The 20,314-nt window shown below is 51.2% G+C and overlaps 1 long non-coding RNA gene across 1 annotated transcript; it reads left to right on the top strand.

Annotated features, from left to right (window-relative positions):
- The first annotated feature begins 6,714 nt into the window (after positions 1 to 6,714).
- Positions 6,715 to 19,945, top strand: LOC309607534. The gene is made up of 2 exons (XR_014232439.1): positions 6,715 to 15,551; positions 15,921 to 19,945. It is a non-coding gene; the product is annotated as an uncharacterized lncRNA (long non-coding RNA).
- Positions 19,946 to 20,314: the final 369 nt, after the last annotated feature.

Below are 20,314 nucleotides of genomic sequence, written 5' to 3'. Positions count from 1 at the left end.
ACCTCCAGCCCCCCCATCCCCTCCCCAGGACAGAAAGTTCCAAGCCTCCAATCACATGGTTGGTCCCTCTGGCAACTACCCCCATCCTCAGAGCTTCAAACAGGCACTCATCGACATAACAAAAGACACCCGTATCCCTCTTATCACTTAGGAAACTCTAAGTGTTTCAGGAGCTCTGCGTCAGGAATGGGACAAAGACCAAACATATATTTCTTGTCATAGATCCCAGTGTCATGGGAAAATACCCAACTCATATGGTTGTTTGGAGGCCTAACTGAGATAATGCACCTAAAATGCTCGACAAAGCGCCAGGCACATCATCATTTACTTACTGCAGCACAGACACTGTCCTTGTGCCAAGATTACTTTGCAGCTTACTGAGCGAACAAAATAAATATGTACACATACTCTAAAATATCATCCAGCTGGATTTTTGAAACAGCATTTTCAGTGCTTGATAAAATAGAACTTTCATTACCTAGCTATGATTTAGAAATGTACACCACAAAGTTCTGGCTGAAAAAAAAAAAAGTTTTAAATCCACAATAAAAGTCAAATATTAGGAAAAGAGCAAGGAAGAAAACTACTATTGAAAGCTGCTTCTTTCCAGCCAGTGACCTCTCCTCGGGTACACATTCCTCTATCAGAGCCGAGATGATGGAGTTACTCCTGACCCTTCCTTCCCCATCCCTGCCCTGTCCAGGAGGAGAGGTGGTGCCCTGTGCATTTCAGTAAGCACCATATTACATTTCCTGGGAGTCTGGGTGGCACAGATGGTGTTCTCATACTGTTTATGTGTTCCTTCGGGACTCGTGATTTTATTTTATTTTATCTTATTTTATTTTATTTTATTTTATTTATAAATTTATTTATTTTATTTTTGGCTGCATTGGGTCTTCGTTGTTGCGTGCAGGCTTTCTCTAGTTGCAGCGAGTGGGGCTACTCTTCTCCGTGCGTGGGCTTCTCACTGCGGTGGCTTCTCTTGTTGTGGAGCATGGGCTCTGGAGCACAGGCTCAGTAGTTGTGGCTCGCGGGCTAAGTTGCTCCGTGGCATGTGGGATCTTCCCGGACCAGGGCTCGAACCCGTGTCCCCTGCATTGGCAGGCGGATTCCTAACCACTGAGCCATCAGGGAAGTCCTGGGCTCGTGATTTTCACTTTAAGATTATTAGAGGGATTGACAGCCTCTCAGTCCTTGTGACAGAAGCCATCATCTTCATGCTTGTAGCAGAGGCTGGGTCCCCAGGTCAGCTGGGCTGCCTTCACCATGGTCCCCCGTGGGCAGCCGCAAAGCATCACCTTCCTGGGACACCTTCCTGGGAGTGCTGGACACCTGCTCTCTGCCCGCAGCAGGGGGCCCTCGGAATGGCCATGAGCCGTGAGCATGGGGTCTGGAAACCCTGCTGAGTCACAGTTTCGCCCTTGTCCAGCCCTAGAAGGGACTGGGGAGCTTTCCTGGGCTTGGGGAGAGGGGACAAAGGGCAGGAAGGGACGCAGAGGGAAAAGAATGAATCAAAGGGAGGCCCAGCCTTTCCGCACCTGCACCCAGACCAGCATGTCCTCACTTTCCCTGCCCACCGACCTGCCCTGAAAGGGACGGGGTGGCGGCTGCCTGAGGCCACTAGTCAGGGGAAGCTGAAAGTGTCCTGCCTTGACCAACGCTCCTACCGTTAAAATCCCACGAGGCGCTGAGGCCCAGGGTTAACGTCCAGGCTGGCATGCAGGTCCAGGGGCCGCATAGTTCTGCTGACCTCTTAATGCCCGCGGTTTTCATCTCCGCAGTGGGGGGAAAACAGTCCTTACCTCATTGGTCTGTGAGGTTAGGACGGGGAGGATGAGTTGAGCGATTATGCAAAGCTTGTGGCGTCACTTGGTGCCTGGTAGACGGAGCTCAAATTCCATGGCCTTCGGGCGTTGTCTTAGTGGCCCTGGCCCCAAAACAAATACCGCTGACTGGGTGACTTATGAACAACAGAAACTTATTTCCCCGCAGTTCTGGAAGCTGCAAGTCCCAGGTCAAAGTGGCAGCCGCTTCTGTTCCTGGCGAGGGCTCTCTTCCTGGGCTTCAGAAGGCCACCTTCTCACTGTGTGCTCGTATGGTCCAGAGAGAAAGGGGCTCTGGTCTCTTCCTCTTCTTAAAGGGGCACTGGCTGGGTCAGATTAGGGCCCCACCCTCATGACCTCATTTAACCTTAATTATGTCCCCCAAACCCCACCTCCAAGTGCATCCCATTGCGGGTTAGGGCTTCAACATGTGGGTTTGGGCAGGGGGGCACAAGCAAGCAGCACGTAACAGGCAGACTGCATTTCCCCTGGTTGGGGGCTCGTGTCACCCAGAGGGGTAACCCTTAGGCGTGCAGCTGGGGTGATCCCGTCTGATCAGCACACTCATGATACTGCGCTGCCAGATGTATTGCCTTGATGTGGGGGGCAGTTTCTTAGACCCCATTTCCAAGCCTCTCTCCTGTCTGGCTTCCGTGGCTCCCATCTCATCAGCTCATACCCGGAATCTCTCTACAAGAACAATGTGCTCAACCTGGTATTTGATTTTGCGTCTCCTGAGCCGCTGCCTCTCGGCTGGACCCTTTTGCTCTCTGCTCCACAGCCTGGGGGTAACTCATGCACCTCCACTGCTGGCTCGTGGGATTCTGAGAGCTGGGACCTGAAGGATGGAGTGACGGGCAGAAGGGGAGCTAGCAGAGTGTGGGCTCTGTCTTATGTCTGTAACGTGGGGAAATCAAGGCAGTGTAAAGGCAGATAGAGGAAAATGTGACGTAATAAAAACAAGGGGATATTAAATAAAACATCCCTTTGTAGTTTCTCTCCCCCAGATTGAGTGCAGGGATGCTCAGAGACTCGGGCCCACGCCCCTCTGATGCAGGCAATGCATAGTGCCATTGTGCAGATGAGCGTGAGACTGGGGCAGGGGCGGCACTCCTCCGGGGGGCAGGCCTCTATCCTCCAGGAGCTCGGCGCGGAGGGAGCCGGGCGCCACCCACACAGGACGGTAAGGCTGCGGGGCGCAAGGTGGTTGCCCTGCTTGTCTTCTGAGGTGGCTCTCCTTTCCCTGCGGCAGGTGTCTCACACCTGGCCGGCCCCAGCCGACTCGGCCTGGGGATCAGCGGCTCCAGAGCGTTCTGAGAAACGCCGGGAATTCGCTTGGAATTTGTTCGGAGGGCCCTCAGTCTGCTGACAACCCGGGAACGCAACCTACTTCATGCTGAAGCAGCACACGGGGCGGGAGGAAAGAATGACCTGGAGACGCACGGCGTGTGCGCACCCACGCGCACAGCGCCAATCACGCGCTTCACCTCTCACTGGATTGGTGTTGAGCACCGCCCACCCCAGCTCTGCCCGTCTGTTTGTGGACGACCGGGGAGGAAGGCACAGGTCACTCCTTAGTGGCCCACAATGACGCCATTTATTTCAAGATGTTTCCCTCCAGATGCGGAGGCCACGCGGCCTTCTCTTGCTGCGCGGGTGGCGTCCAAAGGCGGCTGCTTCCCGCTCCTGCCCCACCCCCAGCCCCCCCATCCACGCAGCCACAACTTCTCCCAGGCGCCTCCCCGTTTCTCTGTGTCACAAGCACATCAGTTTATCAAATGTGAAACGGAGGAAGGGATAGAGAACATTTTATTCCTAATGCATGAACAGGGGGACCTCACTTTATATTCCCCCAAAACCCCGATTATAAGATTATTCTGGAGACAGAACAACGGTTTCCAAATTAAGGACTGGCTCTGCAGTCCTTACCCTCAGAAGAGAACATCTGTTTGAGCTCCAGAAGGTGAAGGAGGAGGAGGGGGAGAAAGCAACAGAGGCAGCATTGTACTGGGGCGTCCAGGTAGCCGGAGACATCCCTGGGGGCAGCCAGAGACGTGGCAGAATGCCGGCACCAGGCAATAGCGGAGGGAGCTGCCGCGCTGGGCACCTGCGAGGCTTCCCAGGTGTGGGAGGGAGGGGGCGGGGCGGGAGGACGTGGTGCCCGTTGCACGTGATGGCTGGATGGAGGGTTGGGGTCAGTGAGCCCACGGGGCTCCGAACCTAGGCCTCGACCCCCCGCCGGCCCTGACGCCCGCTGCCTGGACCTCCTGCGGGAGCTGCAGTGACAGGCCAAGCGCCTCCGGCTCCCGCCTAGTCAAGGTGGACACGACCTAGTTCTTGATGCAAAGAGGCCACTGCTGGTGGGTCCCAGGGACCTGCTCGAAAGCTCACTTGAAAGGGCTCTGATCTGAGAGCGGAAGAGCTCAGAGGAAGGAAGGAAACCCCATTTTTCTCTGCAGATCACTTTCTTAGAACTCCGTACACTAGGCTCAGAGGATTTTCCCTGGGTTGCAGCTACCAGAACCATGAACCCCGCTTCCCCTCCCCTGATACCTGCTGTCCATCCCTCTGCATTTGTCACCTGCCCTCTGACTCTCCCCCAGGGACGTGACAGAGAGGGCTGTGGTAGGACTGACCGAGCCTGGAGAAGCGGCAGGACTCTCCAGCCTTCAGGAATCTAACCGGCTACAGCGGCTGATGACCCACTTCCTGACAGGGAGGAAGACCTTCCTGACAGGAGAGTTTAGGGACCAGCTCCAGGGCCCTTCTCCTGGGTAGATTCTACTGTGTCTCATCATGTAGGAAGTGCTTCCTAAAAAAGAGCAAATATCAGGTTACCTACACAGACTGGCACCATTCTTGCTGTCACTGAGGCTCAATGAGGGATGGTCACTAGGCAGAGAGGCCAACAGGTCCTGATGGGACTCGGGATAGGATCCCTGCTGGGGGTGGCCAGCCTCCCTAGGGTGTAGGATGCCCTTCCTGGTCTCAGTATCCTAACGAATATCCTTTCTGTGCACAAAGTACTGAGCGCAGCACTGAGGCCCCGCTAGAAATCAGCTCTGTTCTCAGGTGAGAAGCCTGAGATCCGGGGACCAGCTGTGCCTGGGTCGATGACACTCAGGGAGGGGGAGTCCACAGGGGGGGTGACTGCATGCGGCTGCCCCGAAAGATGACCAGCAAGCCTCCAGCCCTGCCATCCCTGTTGGACCCTGGGAAGTAAAGGGAGCCGGGCACGGAAACACGCTCACCAAACGCCCTCCTGTAAACCCACCAATCAGAGGTGCTTCTCCCCTACAAGCTCTCCACTGGGACAGACGCTGAGGCTGCAAGGTGCTCACACCTTTGTGCCCTTGGCTTTGATCGGAACCCCTCTGAATGGAGACCCTTTAATGAGGGGTGGGGAGCAGAGAGAAGGGGTCATTGGGGAAGTTCACGCCTGAGGAAAGAGCAGGACCCTCTTTACCAAAGGTCTGGACCCCTGGGACCAGGGAAGAGGAGGGCAGGTGGGCAGGCCCACCCTGCTCAGGCCCCGGTACTTCCTAGATTACCTTGACAACGCCAGGACTTGTCTGGCGGGCACATCTCACCTACCCTCATCCAGACCTGGCATCCCAGGAGGCACACCCACGCTTCACTCCAGCTCGAAAGTAAGACCCGGACCAACCTTCAGGGACAGGCGGTGGAGTAGACAGACTTCTAGTCTCTGAGAACTTTTACAGTGAATTAGTCAGGGTTCTTCAGAAAAATAGGATGAATAGGATGTGAATAGGATGTATATATCTCTACCTATATATAGGATCTATATATGAATAGGATGGGGAGAGAGAGAGAGAGATGTATTTTAAGGGATTGGCTCACGTGATTGTGAGGGCTGGGCAGCTGGCAGACTGGAAAATCAGGCAAGGGCTGATGGTGCAGTCTTGAGTCAAGGAGAGTCTGGAAGAAGAATTCCTTCCTTCTTGGGGAGCCTTGATCTCTTAAGGCCTTCCACTGACTGGATGAGACCCACCTACACTGTGGAGGGTAATCTGCTTTACTCAGAGTGCACTGACTTAATCACTTCCTTTAATAAAGCATTAAAAATAACAATGGAGTGGAAGCCACAGTAAGACTTGATGAACAGACCAGTGATAGTCTAGTAGCAGGTGCTCTAGGCAAAGCCACACATAGGACACTCCCCCCTCCCCCCAGCCCCCTCACACAAGGAGAAACTGCACGAGTCCTATTCCATCCCAACCTCTTTAATGTCTCTGGGCAAAGGAGGGGTGCCCCTCCCACCTGAAGGAACACTTGCCCATTCTTTTTCTTTTCCATGAACTTTGGGGAGGATTCAAAAACCAGAACTGCCCTACTCACCAACATAGTTTTACCTTGAATTTCACCAGCTGTGTCAATAGCTCCAATACATGATAAAGCTTGGGACTCAAACTCTGAGAAAGCTGAAAATCTCACAGCAATCCTGGGTGGCTGACACATTCGATTCAATCCAGCCAACACTTACTGGGCGGCCAATACATCGAACTTTGTGCTAAGTAGCGTGAAGGGCACAGAAGTGAGTTGAATCTCTCCACCCAGGCACCCACCTTCCCCTAAACACCACAGGTGGGACTAGGTGGGGACTAAGGGTTCAGATGGTCAGCAAACGTGTCAGGTCATGACCTCCCCCCACCCACTCCTCAGAGCCTTGAACAGCTTCCCAGGCCACTCGGTGAAAGCCAGCGTCCTTCTGGCGCTTCACGTGCCCATCCGACCTCCCAGGCCGCTCCAGACCTCCCTGACCGGCCGTCCCACACGGGCCGGCTCCCCTCTGGCCGAAGTGCCTCCTGCCGTGCGTCAGGTAGGCAGGTGTGCTCCCCGCCGAGGCCGTGACTCTGCACCCCTGTGTCGGGACCTCTCTTTCTGCCGGAGACCCACCCAGGCAGTGACAAATCCAGCGCTCACCCCAGATTTTCCTTGAAGCGTTTAGTCACATCTCCCTTAAAGGGTGCTCAGAAGCCCCAGTGGCTGCCTGTTCCTTGAGTGCATGCGGTGCTTCCCAAGGGCTCCCCTAGTCATCTCCTTGTGCGGCGGTGCCTGCCCTGCAGCCCGGCTTCCTCCGCCGTTTACCCCACGGGCCCCTGTACCAGTTACCTATGGCTCCGTAACAGAGAACGGCCAACAGCAGCTTAAAGCAGCACCCGCTTCTTACCGCCCAGGCTCCGGGTGCAGGAGTCTGGGTGCAGCCTAACGGGGGCCCTGCTCAGGGTCTCACAAGGGGTGGTCGGGCTGCGTTCTCACCTGGAGGCCCGACAGGGGAGAATGTACCTCCAAGCCCCTCGGGGTGTTGCGAGAGCTCACTTCCTTGTGGCTGGAGGGCTGAGAGCCAGCTGGAGGGCGCCCTCCGTCCCTGGCCACGCGGCCCCTCCAGAGGCGATTATGGCAGAGCCAGCAGAGGGCCAGGGAGACGGCAGGGCAGACAGAGTCTCACAGAAGGTAATACAGGTGTGTAGTCGCCACCTTCCTCAAAGTCTCAGTCACAGCAGCACCCAGACTACGGGGAGGGGTCATACAGCGGCAGGAACACCAGGGCTGGGAATCTCGGGGCCACCCTAGTCGGTCTGCCACACGCTTCCCCTCCTAGCTCGCCACAGCCTGAACGACCACTAGCCCCAAAGGAATGGAGTGGAAGGCGCTCCTGCACTGAGGTCTTACCCTATTTGATTCCTTAGGGCCGGAGCCTTCCCGGATATCCCCCAGAGTCAGGGAAAGTTCTGATGTGCGGAGACACGCAGCTGCTGGGGGTTGGGGGGTGGCCTGAGGAGGACAGCGTCTCCCTAAATGAAATGGAGCCGGGAGGGGCGGACCTAGCGCTTAACCAAGAAGCAACTTTTGCACCAAGTAATATCCACCTGCTGCTCCCAGAAGCAGCATCCAAAACCCCAGCCCGGTGATTGTCTCTGTGCAGCCGAAGAGCAGACAGCCCCGAGCAAGCAACAAGACGCGTGGTGCTGACTGACAGCCTTCCCTGTTAATGGCTGCTAAGCGTTAAAAAACATTTACTCCAGTGGCGGGCTCTCGCTTCCCGCTTTATTGCACTTGACCCGATAGCTGTGAGACGGCCTGAGCACAGCGCACGTGGAAAAAAGGGCCCAGCTCACATTCTTCAGGTACCCCTCCCTCCTGGCAGTAACGTTTTACAGCCTTTCTCAAAGGTGAGCATTCTGAAAACTTAATCACTGGGCAGGAGCTTTCCTCTCTCTCCACAATAAATTGTGAATTAAAAGAAGACAACATGCTGGGCTTTAATTTTAAAAGGAGCCACACTGAGGGTGGTGGAAACACAGCGGCTTTCACTCTCTGTTTGGCTTCTGGCCAAGGCCTAGAGGGCTGTCAAAGTGGGTGTTATTGCTGTGGACCTGCAACATACAGGTCCTTCCATCTGTCCTCTGTCCCTGGAGAAGAGGGGAAAGCTCCAGGTTCAGGGAACAGCGGGTGTCCCGGGGGCACCAGCTGTTGGGACCTCCGCTCTCAGCCCACCCCCACCCCCAGGTAGTGGTGGGAGAATCTCAGGGTCCTCACCAAGGGAGGGGCCGCGGAAGAAGTGGACAGCAGGACACGCGCATGGAACATCGTGCAGCTCCAGGTGGGGATCTGGGTTCAGCCTCCACGTCTTACCCTCTGAATGCCTTTGGGCAAGACGCTCACCTTCACTTGCCGCATCTGTGAAATGGGAAGACTAATAATAACCCTGCTCTGTCCACCGTGCAGTGTTGACAATGACCATCAGTATTAAGGGCTTGGTCCCCTGTGATGTATTTTGCAAATAGAAGGTGATAGTACTACTATTAAGTTAGCGTTTTCCCCTCTATCCCTTCATCTTACCTTGTTTCCTCCATTCTCTACATGGAATTTTAAAGTCATAACCACACCCTCTGTAAAATTTAGGAAGCAAGACCCCGTATCACTGGGATGCTGCTCAGAGAACATCCCCTGGGTGCCTTCTCGAACCTACGCTCCCCGCTGCCCACAAGTGCTTTCTGTGATGAGGACTCGGCGGTCACTACGGGGACGGGGGCCTTTGAAAGGAGGACAAGGGGTCGGGGCAGGGAGGGAGCAACCCCACCTGGAGCGCTGCCTGGGATGCTCTCTAGCCCTGTCCGTTTCCCTCACACCCCACCCACCACCCGGAGCCTCACAGCAGGCAGGAGAAATGATAACCCTGATGTGTGATTAAAGGCTGTATTAGTCAGCTCGGGCTGCTGTAAAAATTCCATAGATGCGGCGGCTTAACCACAGAAATGTTGTCCCTCACGGTCTGGAGGCTGGACGTCCAAGACCGAGGTGTCACAGGGCTGGTTTCTCCTGAGGCCTCTCTCCTTGGCTGGGAGATGCCGCTTGCTTCCTGTATCCTCACATGGTTTTCTCTCTGTGCGTCTGCGTCCTCATCCCGTCCTTTTATAAGGTCATGTGTCGTATTGGATGAGGGCCCACCCTATGACCTCATTTTAAATTAATCACCTCTTGGAAGACCCTGTCTCCAAATACAGCCCCACCCTGAGGCCCTGAGGGTTAGGGCTTCAACGTGTGAATTTGAGGGAGGGCACAACTGCGCCCATAGCAGGCGTCCGTAACGGTGGTATAGCCCCGTGATGGAGGTAGGGTTGGGTGAGGAAAGGGCCACGTGAATGGCTCACTTCCCTCGTCTTTAAAAAAGCTGTTAGAAGGAATACGTTCGGTCACTATGTAAACGTGTGATACACGGCCCCTGAATGGGAGGTAGAACCCTGCGGAACCTCCCAGCGTCTCCTGTTGACAAGCTGGTTTTCCTTGCTGCCCTCTTCCTGTCATTATGACCCCAGGAGCAGGAGCCAGACATGTTTAGGCACCAAATGATAGAATACTTCACTGCTACTCTTTGAAGACGATGGCATCTCTAACTGAGATCTTTATCTTTGCAGCAAATGAACGGAGGGCCAGAGTTTTCTCATCAGCTGGAGGCAGGAGCCTGGCGGGTGGGCCCGAGGAGAGCAGGGCTGACGGAGGGAGCGTAGGTCCGAGAAGACTCCCAGGGGATGTTCTCTGAGCAGCATCCCAGTGATATGGCAACGAGAAGGGGTCTCTTTCTGGCCACCGCAGGAAGCTGAAGAAATGCCGACAGATCACAGGGAAGGATGGAGGCTGCTTGCGGCCCCGGAGCCTCTGGAGAGGACACAGACCTTCACTGCAAGGACCAAAGTGGGCAAAGGAAATGAAGACAGAGCCATGGGGACCCCTAGTGCTGGGCCAGAGGGCCTAGGATGGCAGGGCGACCACGGAGCGGGGATCTTCAAGGCCAGAGGGCCTAGGAGGGAGGGCGACCAGGGAGCAGGTCTCTTCGAGGCCAGAGGCAAGTCCTCCCTCCACTCAGGGGCAGAGGGCCCGCAGGGCTGGGTGGACATGCTGTCGGAGGTGGGGACAGAGAGTGCCACACCCCAGGCAGCATCACCCGCCTCTCTCATCCGGTCCAGAAGAGGGTGAAGGGATGGCTCAGCTCAGGACTGACCTCCTGTCCAAGCGGGCCACTCTGGGGCCGTGGGGTCAGGACTAGAAAGTGAGCTCTGCAAACGGAGCCATTTATACGCTTTGGACTATTTTCTTTGTTTCTTCTCAAGAGTCCAATTATATTTCAACCAAAGAGAAAAGGAAACCTCCTTCATCTCCGTTTAGGGCTGGCTGAGGTTGCTGTGGAGAAGGGATCGGTCCTCTTCTGGTGGCTCCAAGAGCTGCGGCCGGGGCCCTTGATCAGCCCCTGAGCCAGAGCACCAGTGGAACGAGATGCCAGGATCCAGGAGCAGATGCCGGAGCCTGAGAGTTTCTGGGGCAACCAACGCCCACCTGTTGCTTGAAAGGCATCACTCTCCCTGCTGCCTCCGATGAGACCAGTCAGAGCAGCATGCCTGCAAATCAGCCAAAGAGCAGATGCTCCCAGAGGAGCCGGTCCATCTGCCAGCTGCTCACAGCCCGGTGTCCCCTGGGGGTTGCCTGAGGTGAGGGCGGGTGCATAGAAAGAAGTAACACTGGAGCCTGCTGGGGCCACGGAGCACCAGAAGCACCAGGTTCCCGGAGACGAGGAAGAACAGGTGCCAGGAGGTGGGGATGGCGCCGAGAACAGAAGGCTCACCTTGCCCCGCCAGCGAAGGGCCCAGTGTCCAGCGGGAAACCGTGTCGTTCTTGTTCATGAAGTCAGGAAATGGGCCACCCAGAGAATGGTCATTAACTGAAAATGAGCCCCAGACAAGTACGGTTTCAAGACCCCACGATGGCCAGGACTCAGGTGCCCGCAAGCACCTCAGAGGTCTTTCTAGGAGCTACAGTTGGGTTGTTGGATAAAATACAGGATGCCCAGGTAAAGCTGGATTTCAGATACACGAGGATTAATTGTTTAGTATTAGGATGTCCCATGCAATATTTGGGACATGCTTATGCTATAAAAATTATTCATTTATGTATCTGAAATTCAACTGAACTGAGCATCCTCTGTGTTTACTTGCTAAATCTGGCAGCCCTAGCCTGTAGGGTCACCAGCAGCCGTCATTTTTAAGTTGTAAGAGTCGGACATGGGTTGGACAGGCTGTTCCTGCAGGCTTCAGACAATGTGACATCACAGATGGTTAGCAGGGCTGCTTCAGGGCTCGCTCGGCCCTTCCTAAATGTAGTAATGCTCTCGGCTGCCGCTTATACACATCTGATTCAACCGGCTTAACCAGAAGAACGTTTACTATGCCCCATAACTGGGAATCCAGATGCAGCATGATCAGTGGTGTGTGCCATCAAGGACCTTCCGTTTGTCCACTACGTCCTCCTCCGAGCTGACTCCACCCCTGGGCTGAGAGCAAGACGGCGGCAGCAACCCCAGCATAGCTCCCAGACATGGCCAGGCTGTGTTACTGGCATGACTTCCGAGCTGCGGTGGAAGAACAGGACAAAGGTAAAGGGCTACCCAGGATCCCATGACATCCACATGCCTTGTGGCCAGCGAAAGCACGAAAAGATGGGCAGACTGAGTCAGGGTCAACATGTCAGGTGGAGAAAGTTATCCGACCTATGTACTAACATATTGAGAATTACAATGAATGTGAGGGCAGTAACTACATTTAAAAATTGGAAAAGGGACTCTCCTGGCGGCCCAGCGGTTAAGACTCCGCGCTTCCAGTGCAGCGGGCACGGGTTCGATCCCTGGTCGGGGAACTGAGATCCTGCGTGCCGTGCAGCGCTGCCCAAAAAAATTTTCAAATAAATAAAATAAAAAATAAAAACATTGGAATTGACTGATGAATACAGTAAGGAGTAGGATATTGATGGGACTGTCTGAATGGCATCCTTACATTCTTTTCTAAAATGTCACATGACTCCCAAAGAACGGACTGAAACATTTGGACTGCTGCATCCCACCTTTGGGAAGTTACCTGTTGCTGACAAATGCACTAAGTGCAAAACTCAGGAGCAGCTTCCTCTGTGCTTACAAAGGAAAACACTACGGCTGATTTATGGAAATGCTTCCCTGCGGGGTCATCTCAGCAAACGAGACACCACGTGAACTTGACCCTCATTCACTCTTTTATCTGGTCTCTTCTTTAAGTTCCTTCTAAAAGTAGAGGACTGTTATCCAGGAACAAAACTATGTGAACAGTGTAGATGCTTTTCAAATGTCATTTAAAGGCAGTTCTTTGAGAAATACTGCCAAAGGGTCCATACTTTAACACAGTGAGAGAAAATACACGCTGGCAGTTGTACACCTAGCTTTTTCTTGACTTCTCTAAAAATAAAAAAACATATGGAAGACCATACCAAAGTTCTGAAGTATCACATCCGAAATCAAATTTATCAGATTCGATTTCCAATTCTCTATGAATTATGAGGGCAGAGTTAACATAAGTAATAAAATCTAAAAGAAAACCCCGGCATTGTATTGTCTCTTCTGCTAAGTAAATACCCCTCTAAGAAGCTCACATACAGACTAGAGCACATACAATAAAAATAAAACCCTTGTGTTATAAGTGTCTTCAGGTACCCTTTTCTCCACCAAATCAGTCAGAAACCAGTATTTATCAGGATGAGTTATTTATCAAATCTCTTCCAAAAATCTTGAAAATGCATTTAATCTCAATGTACTTTTGAGGGTGCTTCCAATCTAAAATTGTAACAGTGGAAAGGGTGTTAAATCCAAAGGCTGGTTTAACTAAGCGGACCTGGATTCTGCTCTTAGCTCTGGCCCACACTGCGACCTTGGGCAAGATGACACTTCCTGGCCTCAGGGTCCTTGTATCAGTAAGGATGGCATCCAGCAGCCTGTAACTGAAAATCTAACCACAGTGGCGTTTCTAAAAAGGGTTCATTTCCTCAGAAACCTAATGCCCTGGGCTGATGCGGCCACCCCGCCACGGTGTCAGCACCCCAGCTCCCCACTCCTTCACTCTCTGCCCTCCTGAACTTGTCACTTCCATCCTCATGTTTGTCACTTTCGATGGTAAGACGGCTGCTCCACCTCCAGTCTCGCAAAAAGAAAGAGGGGAAAGCAGGGAAGAAGAGACTGGGCTTCCCCAGAGACTCGAAGATCACATCTGCACACTGACTGCTCTGTGTGTCACGAGGCCCCCAGCCTCATTCTCCCTACGTGCAAGGGGCCTGGGGAAGTGAGGTCTTTCCCTGACGCACTACTGCCCCCAGTGAAATGGAAGTTCAGCTGATAAGGAAGAAGAGGGAAATATGTGTTTGGTTGGCAAACAGCAATATCTGCCACATGCCTCACGTGAAACAAGGGCTCTGCTAGCTCCCGTTCTACTGCCCATTCGTTCTTGCACTCAACAAAATACATATGGGATGCCTCCTCTCTCTAGACAAGTCTTCTAGGTGCCGGGATACAGCACAGCTTACCTGGGACCGAACTGGGAGAACAATAAGTACTGATTGCCTTGGACCATCAGCCCCATAAAGTGGTTCTGGACAAACTGAGAGCTGATATAAAGCAGAGACTTCCCTTCCTCATTCAGGGGTCTCAGCATGAGGAGGCAACGAGTCTAACCGCGGCCTGAACTGTTAACTTGTATCTGCTACTCTCGCCTTCCTTCTCTGGCTTAGTGCTTTAGGATGCCCCAGCTCTCCAATGGTCCACGAGCAGAGGGAATCCCTCTTGGAGGAAAGAAGGTGAGATCATGAGTCCAGATCCTTTGTGGCCTGTGAGGCCACATGCCTCCTCCCAGCTGTCCCCCAGGGCCAGCGGCTCATCAGGAGACCCTTCCAGGCCGTCCATTTCCATATCACCATTTAAATAAAAACTCAGCTGAGAACCCTGGGACCTTCACCTACTGTTGCTGCCCAGGGCAGACTGTCCAAGCCTTTGGGAAGCTCCGGGGAAGTCACATCAAGAGCACCCAAGCCCTTACATTTGCTGATTTTACTTCTGGGAACCAGGCTTAGGAAAATCATTCAAACTGTAGAAAACGTTTATGCACTAAGATGTTCACTGTGGCATTTGGTGTAACAGTGCACCAGGGAAGCAATCCGCATATTCAGCAGTGGGAGAACATGGTGTGTGCACGCTGTAAAATACAACCGCTAACTCTGATGGTTATAAAGATCAGAGCTCATCAAGAAAAATGCTTATGTGAATGTGTAGGTGAAAATTGCAAGATACAAACTTAGAGTTAAATGATCACTACAATTTTAAGTATACTTACAAGGAAGAAATACTTTAAAATGGTAATAGTGGATAAAGGATTATACAAATATGGGTGGTCAGATTTTAAGTGACTTATTTCTCTTAGTCTTCAGATTTTTATGTGTGTTTATAGGGCTTTTTAATGGAAAAATAAATTCATAATTTGAGAAAGTTCAGGGACATTAAAGGCTCTGTGAACTACTTTACCTTCTCTAGTGTGATGGATTAATTCTGGGAGAAAATAACAACCCAGTAAGTAAGTCTTTTCACTGGTATGGCTCAGAAGGAAGATGGTAGGAAGAGATAGAAACAGGAAGGTAATGCTTTTTCTGAATTTTACCAAACTTGATAGGACTCACTTTTTTTTTTAACCTACCCCTAGTAGTTGAATAGTATTTAAGGAAGCTCTTTTCCCTCTACTTAAATTCCAAAACCCATCTTCCTGCGTAGGGCAGAGTATTACGGCAACAGTCTGGATTTGCAGGCCACCACTGATTTCCCCTGAATCATTTGAACAAGGCAAGCAAAAGATTCCCTTTTAGTTCAACTGCAATTTTATTTTTCAATGCAGAACAGGTTTTACCTGTTTTACCTTTTTCTCTTTTCACCAAAATTGCCTAAGCAAAGCTAGTCAACGTGTTTGCAAGCCACGTTATGTCCACACTTTACCAACTTGCCCCAACCTGTCCTGGCAGTCACACAGGAGAGAGGAAACTTGCTGTCCCGCCTGAGGATGGAAATCAGCTCAGCCTCAAGCAGGCATGTGGGCCTGAATGCTTCAAGTCTCCCCTCAACTCCTCTTCCAAGTCAGGCTGCAGAGTGATGGCCCCGGAGGCTCCTCAACGCCCTGCTCTGATGAATCCGAACCTGTGGTTACTTGATGAGTTTCCAGAACACCTCTCTGGTTCAGAGATCTGAGCTCAGCCTCCCATTGTTGGGGACACAGAATGGTTAAGTCCCTGCCTTCAGGGAGCTTGCAGTCCAGTCAGGAGGGCAGACGGCCACAATATACAACACGCACACAAGCAACAAATGGCCACACAGAAGAGGTGTGGGCTGGGGAGAGGGACGTGCGCTGAGAAGAGAATCCATCTCAGGGCTTTAAGTGCAAACACAGGCGACAGGGCACGGACAGGGCCAAGTTCCAACCCCGTTCTGGAGGTTGTGTCTAGGGTGTTCACGAATTCCCCGTATCTAAGCGTCTAGAACAGTGGTTCTTGACTCTGGAGGGGGCGGGGGAGAGAATCCGCTGAGTGTTATGGAGCCCTGAACCAGAAGAGTTCACACCGTCTACACGCTAATATTTGCACGTCATTTCAGAAGATGCATGGACTGCATCCTTCCAAAGCCATCCATCGACCTCCAGGACAACACAGTAAGATTATAATAACTAATATTGAGCATTTTCTGTATTGCAGGATCTGAATTCATGCTGTACCTATACCCTTTCCTTTCATCTTCCCAACAAAAATAAGACAAAGCGTTGTTTCAGTCATATGCATGGAAAAACTGAGGCTCAGAGAAGTTACCCAAATTAGAAGGCGGATTCAAGCCAAGTGAAGCAGCCAAATCTGTGCTCTTTCAAACAACAACTGCATGAGGTAGAGCCACCACTATTTTACAAATGAGGAACGGGAGGTCTCAGGAGGTTAAGTCACTTGCCCCAGGCCACGTGGACCACTGATTCCGAGCTCCTGACAAAGAAGCAGGACAAAAGGTAAATGCTTTGAAACCCCAAGCGAGGCATACTTGTGGGGAAGGTTCCTGAAGCAGAAACTTCGCATCTGGCTCGCCACCCGAGCGCTTATTTCTCTCTAGTGGGAGGCTGCAGTCGGCACTGTCCACTTGCGCTGTGACCCTACTGCAGCCTGAGACATCAAGAAGCCCAGACCCCCAGCCGGAGCGAGTCAGCGGGAGCTGGAGGAGACGCTCTGTGAGAACTACACGCCAGCCTGGATGTTCTGGACCTCAGGCTCCAAAGGACGAAAAGGAGAGAGGTGAGCAGGGACCCTGACCTGCAGGAGACGATGGTGCGTGCTGTGCAATCCATCCGTCAATGTCCTGCTTAGTGAACCTCGTTGCTGTGCCCAGCACGTGGGGAGGCCATCCATTCCTTCAGGGCCAGGGATGCAAAAAAGCTGTGGGGAAACGGGAGAATCGACACTGGTCAGGACCACGCATGCACCTGCCAGGTCCCTTCAAAATAGGTGTCTCCGGAGAGTCAACACTTCCTTCTACCATTGGATAAAACCTTTCCAAATGCCTCACTTAGAAACAACTGCAAGCCAGTGATAACACTTGAGCGTCCCCTTGTTTTAGACTGAAAATGGGATTAACCACCATATTCACCACGGTCGGTACCGGGGACTTGGTGCTGCTTTCAGAAGTCAGGTTCACTAGCAGAGGATAACCATCTCCCAACCTCAAGGACAGTCAAAAACTATGGCTCTGAGAACAAGAGGTTACTTCTGATCGGAGCAATCAGAAAGGCCTCGTTTTTACTTGGGTATTAATCTCATCTCTCACATTAAACCAAAAGGAGTCAGGCTAGAGCAGTGTTTAAATTACAAGCTCTGATGGCAGAATATCCCTGTCCAGCCACTTGTTAGTATGTGACTTTGGGCACATTCTCACAGCCTCAGCTTTCATCCATATGATAGAAATAATAATACTGATTGTTTCAAAAGGGTTGTTGGGAGGATTCAACAAAATTACGTGTGCAGGGTCTGGCACAGGACAACCCTCAACAAAATAGCAACTATTATTATTATTAAAAAATTTGAGAAGAGACATTATGCCCTTAGAATGTACAGGTCAATATTAGACACTCACATATTTAATGGATAAAGACATAATTTTGTAACGTGGAACAATTTCTCCCCAAAAGTTATATCCTTTTGGTGGATCCATTTTAGCAACAGTCTAGCATTTAACTAACTGATTTTTTTTTCAAGCCAAAGAAAACCGTGTAACTACGATAGAATTATTCCTGAACCTGTTTTTGTAACAAGGGCATTCTGTGAAGCTCAGAATTTGCAATAATTTCTAGTGAAAGCAGAAATAAAACAAAATTCTTTCCTGGTAGCAGAAAGAACACTCAAAGACATTCTACTAGCTTTTTTGTTTTGTTTTGTTTTGGTCTTGTTTTGATCTCATAAAATACAAAGAAAACAAACAAAACAAAACACTTCAGATGTTCCACTGCCGTGAATCCAATTGTGTGAAAGCATCGAGCAGAGTAGAAACTGATGTCTCATTTGTCCAGCTCTTCCCAGGGCAAATCATTTAGAAGCAGGAATCACACAGATCCCATGACTTTGGATTCCCAGCACCCAGCCCAGTACCCGCCCATTGTAAGCCTCAGTATAAGACCTTGGGTAGAATCTTATTATTTAACGGCCACTCATAAACAAGCAATGCATCACCTTTATGTGCAAAGCCCCGGGAAGGCAGGGCTAGCGTGCTCCCGCCCCCCCCCCCCCGCCCGACCCCAGAGCACACTCTACACCCAGAGTGGGCCGCGAGCAACAGCCTGGATCGGTCCCACAAGTGAGAACTTGGCAGCATTTCCCTGAAAGGTGCTCAGTCTGTAGAGACTAGTGGTTCCAGCTCCACCTCTTTTGTTCAGAGTGCCTGCTCTTGACAAGACGGACCATTCTAATCCCAAACACGTCCCCAGACTTTCAAGAAACAGCCTGCCGTGCTGCCGTGAAAATGACCCAGCCTAAAGGGAAGTTGGGTTTCTCTGATTATTGGACGTTGTTCTGTATCCTTTATGTGGGAAGGGGCGGTTGGGTGACATCTTAGGGGTAAAAGGGAAGGCGTCTTCACAGCTGCAACTATCCAGCTAATTCAGAGTGAAACATCTGTTTTAAGCATCTCACCCAAAAGTCAAACTGTAGAACCTTCAGTAATATTGACCCTGGGGGATTGGGGGCAGGGCCAAGCCCCGCGACCATGGCCAGCCTGTGCCTCTGGGCTTGAGCCCCCCTTGGTTCCCTCTCATGAGTCTGTATCGGAGGTGGCAGACACAGAACCTGTTCACCAAATCCAGACGCAGCTGCATTTGCTTCGTCGGCGTGGTGTTGGCCCACACAGGTCTCCTCAGAATTTTTATTATTTGCCAGAGCATTTTAAAAGTAGGAGATCTGTATTAAAACCCCAGATATCTGACTTCTCGGGAGAGCTGACTGTGCGCGGCCATCCCCGAGCGGCAGCACGCGGCTGGCTCTGAGCAGCTGTGGTCCCCTGCAGAATGAGCGGTGGTCCCTGTGGTGCCCTGTTCCCACCCACCTGACTATTCCACCACGTGTAGGACCTGCTGGGTCCTCATGTGAACGTGAACCGCTGCTCTTGCTCTACGTGAATCCTACTGGGGAATCTTGACCTTAGTTTTGCAGGCCAGCCGCATACTAGGTGGGACCCCGCTGAAGAACCAGACCAGAGAGAGCAGGTGTACAGCACCTGGACCCCGCCTGATCTCCACCACACACTCCCCACGGTCTTTGTCTCACTTAGGGTGCCCAGGAGGCTCAGCAGCTCTCAGCAATGACACCAGTGAGTGATCCCTTAGCCCTGGCTTCTTCAAGGATCCCCAGGACATCCTGAGAAGGAAAGCAACCAACCTCGACTTCATCGGCCGTCTTGGTCCTCAGGGGCCCAGAATGCCACTGGTGGACGCTGCTCACAGTTTTGCTACACCACCTCTCCATCTTCAGGGCGGCCTCCACTTAACGATTCCCAACAAACAGGAAAAGGCGTCTGGGGAAGAGTTTCCAAGAGCTTCCCTTGGTAGCAGATTCCAATGCCTAACAATCCTCCCTTCAGATGAGGGACTGTTTTCATATCCAACCAAAATCACCCTTGAGGCAGTTTAAAGGCATCTCATCTTATGAATGGATAAAGAAGATGTGGTACATATATACAAGGGAACACTTCTCAGCCGTAAAGAAGAATGAAGAATGCCATTTGCAGCAACGTGGATGAACATAGAGATTATCATACTAAGTAAGTGAAGTGACTCAGACAGAGAAAGGCAAATATTATATGATATCACTTGTATGTGGAATCTAAAAAGATGATACAAATGAACTTATTCATGAAACAGAAACAGACTCACAGACATAGAAAACAAAGGGGAAGAGGGGGAGGGATAAATTAGGAGTCTGGGATCGGCAGATATAAACTACTATACATAAAATAGACAAACAAGGTCCTACTGTATAGCACAGGGAACTATATTCAATATCTGATAATAAACTATAATGGAAAATAATCAGAAAAAGAATATATACATACATATATATATACATATAAATATATATATATACACACACACACATATATACACACACAGAATCACTTTTCCATACATGGAAACTAACACAACATTGTAAATCGACAAAACTTCAATTAAAAACTAAACAAATAAAAAATTTAAAAATAAAGGCATCTCATCTTACTTGATCCAGAGAAACGTGGAAGAACTGCTCAGCGCTCGCTGCAAAATACATCCCTCTGCGGACAAATACAATTATTAAATCACCATGCAGCCTTCTCCTCTATTAAATCTTATTTCTCAACCTTTTCCTCATCGTTGAAGCTCTCACCTGAACCTTCTGTGAATTCTCTGCATCTCTCTAGATTCATATAACCCAAAACTAAATGCAGAACTCCAGCAAGGCTCTGAGCAGTGCTGAATATAATAGAGATTGCTTTGTGGTTTCTAAATGTGTAGTTTATTTTGTACTTGATTTCCAAACCGGAGCACTGTATTGCTGACTCACGATCAGCCCAGGGTCCGCAGGATTTT

The sequence above is a fragment of the Balaenoptera borealis genome (genome assembly GCF_965194805.1).
Source record: "Balaenoptera borealis genome assembly, chromosome: 12".
Taxonomy (NCBI): domain Eukaryota; kingdom Metazoa; phylum Chordata; class Mammalia; order Artiodactyla; family Balaenopteridae; genus Balaenoptera; species Balaenoptera borealis.
The sequence above is the reverse complement of the archived record's forward strand: the minus strand, read 5'-3'. Positions and strand labels throughout refer to the sequence as shown.